Here is a 6,101-nt window from a genome sequence, read left to right on the forward strand (position 1 = left end):
CATATCGCTACGATCTCTAACAGTCCTAACACTAACCTCTCAACGCCAAGCGAGGCAACTGTTAGTACCATTTTTATAAGTCTTCTGTATGACTCGGCCGGGGTTCGAACCCGCGACCTCCCGCATCAGAGACGAACGATCATGCCACTAGGCCACCTGAGCGGTGACAAATGTCAAAAAAAAACTTGTATAAGTCAGATAATAAACAAACCCACGGCTGATACGCATACCTTCACCCTACTCCTTGATCAAGTGTTTGCAGTTCATCAAAGTTAGTATTCTACTTTAATGAACATTTTTAAGGACTATATAAAATCTCTCTCTCTCTCTCTCTCTCTCTCTCTCTCTCTCTCTCTCTTGGACGGCTTGACTAACATTACCATCATTCATAGGTGCAGATACATCGTCGTATAACACAAGTGAAAATCAGAGAGAGAGAGAGACAGAGAGACAGACAGACAGATAGGCGACCATTTGGCAATTTTTATATTTAGTAATTAATAACAGATATTTAGAACATTATAATAGGTTTAAGAAACAACAACAAAGGATTAAAACAATAGAGTATGTGTACCTCGTAACCGACAAATTGAATATATAGGCCTAGTGTCACTAGCTTATTGCAACTATGTATCATTGGTATTATGAACACGGTAGATAGATCCCAAGGAAAGCGTAAACCATAACGTTACGACGAACCAGATTACTGTAGGATACTTGGTACAAGTTCAGATTTAATGTTTCGTCTAGCGCAATGTTTTTCTATTTCACTCCAGATTTGTGCTTATTTTGTCATTTACGCACGAGAGGTGAATGAAAAAAAAAGGAAGGATTCCGATGAAAGTGTGTACCATTTTATTATCAGTTAGAAAACAGAGACTATTAATACTTTTTATCGTTATTTTCATACGTCATTTATGATTAATGAATGAGTAGAAATTCATCATTGGTCTACATGTCTGCGGTTGAAAGAATGATTATATATTATATTCGTATTGTTGCGCCGTGGGCGGATCACAATTTGATATACCAATAGTATTGGTATATCAATTTGCTTTATAGCAACACTTTAAAAGCCATGTTATTTTTAATGTACGTGTTATATATATATATATATATATATATATATATATATATATATATATATATATATATATATAGTTCAATTGTGTGGAGACTTTTGAGACTTTTAAAATAATGCTCTTGTGAAGTTTTAATTAAGCATAGACTGACAAAGAATGTTACTGGGATTTTTATTAGTTGCTAATTTGATTGTTTTCAGGTGTTTCGTATACATTTTTCATTTTGATGTTAATTTTATATGTTCATTTGACTAACAATTGAAGTCTTGCAAGGTACCATCACCTAGAGATGTTCTATTTTCCAGTAAGAAATGTTACAGTGATTATTGTATTGTTTTCATCAAATGTTACTATACGGAAATACGTATTGCAATATGGGTTTGTTATATCGCTCTATATCTCAATACGGTTTTAGGTTTATCATTGCACCCATACATGTTGGTAATATATAGTAAAATAATTAAGAAGTCTGACGCCATAATGGAGGTCCAACACTGTATTGGGGGTGGGGATCTTGTTTCAGGTTTGTTAAAAAAATCTTTCATCTTAAGGTGATTTTTCATCAATCAATGTAATAGGTTTAATAACTTGATTATTGCTACAAATCAGAGCAAGATATTTGTTTTATTTGGGGGCTGGATATATTTATTTGACCCACCCCTTCGAAAATGAAATGGTTGGTCCAATAATGTGTGCTAATCGCTTCTAACAAAGGAGGAAAAACAACAGGCACTTGATTCCGGGGTAAGCTAATGTGTACACTCACCAACTGACACAATGTAACTAACTCTCGCCAGTCACAATCTGACCCCTCGATGACTCCTATCTAATTTTCCGATACTATCTGCGCATTCAATCACTCATAACGTACACCACTGTAAAGAAGACACCCCTCACCTTTCATCCATTACCATTTATGTAACCTTACTGATTCTGAAAGGCCAATTTTGCGAAAAGTTTATCCGTTGCTTCGTGTATTCCACACACTGATAATACTTTCATGGCTCAACTTCCGGTCTACTTCTGAGTGAATGCGATTTGATCGTGATTGTTTCAGTGGTTGGTTCTTTCATTGAATGAGCCTTTTCAAACATCGCTTTCAATCGCCACATCTCGGCTTAACCCGGCAAATATGCAGTCGGTTTATCCACGGTATTTTCTGTCAAGTCGTTTCGCTGTTCCGATCGTTACATATGATCAAGACTAAGTGACATTATCCGGGAAATTTTTTAACATTTTTTGACATGTTGAATTTTTCTAAGCGCTTTCTGGTAAACTATATAGGCTCCAGCCAAGGTCAACTAGAAAATCAGGGATGAAAATTCGAAGACGGTGAATGAAACCGATTTGGAAAATCTAACCTGTAGAAAACACTTGGGCTAAAGAACAAATACCCCGACAAAATTACTCCAAATAAAATTTTGTTTGGAATCCTTTTCAAAAGAATACAAACAACATATCAGGGGGTTAACAAACATATATAAAACAACTTTATTATTTTGGTTAAGTGGGGGGGGGGCATCTGTCTGGTGCACCCCCCCCAAAAAAAATATATATATATATAGGCGATCTCTGGTTGTGCGTGAAGAAAGATTTAAAAAAAACAAAAAACAAAAAAAAACAAAAAAAACTGTAGGCTTATTTAATTAATAGTTAAGTAATTACCCCAATTTCAACTGACATGTTATCTACATAATGTTATAGATTGCTTAGTAAACATTTATCTGTCTGCTAAATACTATCAATCTTATATAAGATTAACCCTATCAAGAAAACTAAAGGATTAACTTGGTTAGTTATTGTGTAGTTATTTCTCACTAAGTTGCATTCCCAAACACAAAACTGAATCTTGTGTAGGATTTACACTGTCAAGAAAACAAAAGGATTAACTTGTTTAATTCTTGTGCAATTATGTGTCCCTTCTTTGCATACCCAAACAAGAAATTGAATCTCATCTAGGATTTACACTGTCAAGAAAACTCAAGGATTAACTTAGTTAGTTCTTGTGTAGTTATTTGTCACTAATTTGCATACCCAAACACAAAACTGAATCTCTTATAGGATTTACATTGACAAGAAAACAAATGGATTAACTTGGTTGATTCTTGTGTAATTATACGTCGCTAGTTTACATATCCATACACAAAATTTTATTAAAAATCTATACATATTATGACCTGTAGAGCTAACACCACTTAACCAACCATGTGAGGTAGGTGATTGGATCTTTTTATGTAACTATTTACTATTTACTATTTTATTTTGGTAAACTTCACTTGTTTATGCACTGCGTGTGTGTTTTAAATGTAAAATGAATAAAGCACGATTATTTGCTGTTGAAAGGGCTGTAGATGACCACAATATCATATTGTTAGGCCAAAATGGGACAGGCAAAATTTTTGTGGTTAAGGAAATGCAAAAGAAATTGTCAGCAGCAGGTAAAAATGACAGTGTAACTGGCCCAACAGGCATTGCATCACTGAATGTGAGAGGATGCTTAGTGCATTCCTGGTCTGAGATTGGTGATGGCAGATATGACAGTGATGAGCTATGTAGAAAACTTCCCACTGATAAACATTTTGATTCATATAAACAAAATATTTTGAAAGCAGACTGTTTGAAAATTGATGAAATTTATATGCTTTTACTGAAACCTTTTGAATAAATTCAATATGTATGCATGTAGAATGATTAAACATTCAGATTTATATTTTGGAGGTATTCAAGTTATTGCAAGTGGGGACTTTTTCAGCTTCCGCCTGTACCTGACCCATTGACATTTGATTCGGGTGAATATTGTGTCAAAGCACCATTTTGGCAATGGTATTTGGGCATAAAATTGTCCTTGATGAGACAAGACAAGATGATTTAGGTTTCATAAATGCTACCAATGATGTTTTAAAGGAAGAAATCCCTGAAGATACCAGAAACTTGATCTTGAGGCTGCATAGACCTATCCGCCCTCCCAAGATGACCAATTAAAACTTTGTGGATGGAACTTTGACTGTGAAATATACAATGCATCCAAACTTATGGAAATGGATGGTGTATCAAAGTGTTATCAGTCAATAAACGAAGGTGGCAATAATCGGTGCAGTAAGATGTGTGTTCCAAATGTGTTACACTTGAAAATTGGCTGTTCAGTTATTCTGGTCAAAAACTTAAGCTCAGCACTATTAAATGGTTTACAGGGAAAGGTTGTGGAACTCCGGACATTAGACACTCTGGACACACCTGAAATTAGACACTATTCCATATTGTATAGAAATTTACGTACGGTGAGGTATTTATACACAGACAGTCTGTGCATTATAGGCATTCGGTTCGACCCATCGAGAGCACCTAGCACGTGCGGCATGGGATGAACCGAACTCACTATTTCGAAATACGACACAATATACATTAATCACCCTCGGGTATCGATGTACGCAAAAAACGAAACGCGAGTACAGGTATTCAATAAATAAAAGAGTTTAATTCCGTGACAATACCCCCCCCCCCAAAAAAAAAGGTGGCAACACTTTTAGAAAAATCACGGAATGTGAACATAAAAATTGTTCAAACTTTCAATTTGAATACCGAACGAAAATGATCTGCTAATTACACCCTACTTAAACAATCAGCACCCACATTTTCCGATCCTCGAATCGCCTCGATCCGGAAACTATACAGTTGCAAAGACAACGCCCAACGCATCAACCTTGCATTGGCGACCTTTGCTTTGTTCAAGTATAAGAGCTGCTGGTCTGTTTGTAAGGTAAACTCCCTCCCGAAAAGGTACGTATGGAACTTTCCTATCCCCCATACTAAGGCTAGGCACTCCTCAATCACGGAGTAGTTTTGCTCCCTATGGAGCAATTTCCTACTTGCATAAGCAATGGGCAATTTCATCCCCTATTGCCCCTGTAGCAACACAGCCCCAAGACCTCAGCATAAAAGTTTTGTTCAATTTTGGCAACTAAGATTGGTGCACTTACCAGTTTCTGTTGACTTTGAAAATAATTTAGTTCAGTTGGGAATAGAAAAATTTACAGTTTACAGTACCATTGATAAAAAAGTTTTTGCCACAAGGCATCAAAATTCCAGTCATTCTGTCTTTTAACATTACCATTAACAAGGCACGAGAAGTTGTTGCATCACATATTTTTGCACCAGGTCAGTTAGGTGTGGCAACGGGGAGAACCATAAATAAAAAGGGACTAAGGTTTATCAGTTTCAATTCCAACTATGTGATTCCAAATAGATCTTGCATACATGAATTCTACAAGTTTTGTACAATTTTATTCAAGTTTAGAATGATGCAGACATTCTGTTTCTTTATTAGAGAACCTCAGTGTTGACTTTGATTATGAAACAGGTTATGATTCTGATAACTCTGACCTTTCTGATGGATAAATTTTAGAAGTTGATGAAATGTCATCCATTGGGGAAGACATGCCTGCTTCATGTAGTGAACAAGGATGTAGGTTAACCACAGCTGACTCTGACATTTTAAAGCATCATACAAAAATGAAACATCTTAAACCAGATAATGCAATAACACCACAGGAAATGAGATTAAAAGTAATACTAACAGAAATCTTCAAAACGCCAAGAGTTGAATACATTTTTTAGAAATTGTGACAAAAAATTCAAGTATCTTTAGCAAAGTATGTAGCAATATAGAGGTCAGAAAACCAGATTAAAAGACATGGACTGAATATTATTTTGAAATTTAGCAGTTTTTAGTGTGTCTCGGGAAGACATCCAAATTCTTGAAAATTTCTTTAATTCTGTGACAAATGATGATAACAATTTGCATTTGGAAAGATTATTTGACAGAATTTGTGAAATTGTTTTGGACAAAAATACTACTGACATTTTTAATATCACACAAGTTGCATGAAAACCTTCCATACTTATATCACAGCCAGGACAAGGAAAATTAAGGTATATTGCCGACAGATGTATTGCAAAGACAAAAAAATGTTAGACCACCTTACAACTTCAGCTGTTGATTTGGAAAATAATAGCAAGTAT

Source organism: Sinohyriopsis cumingii, chromosome 14, assembly GCF_028554795.1.
Source record: "Sinohyriopsis cumingii isolate HCF-2022 chromosome 14, ASM2855479v2, whole genome shotgun sequence".
NCBI lineage: Eukaryota > Metazoa > Mollusca > Bivalvia > Unionida > Unionidae > Sinohyriopsis > Sinohyriopsis cumingii.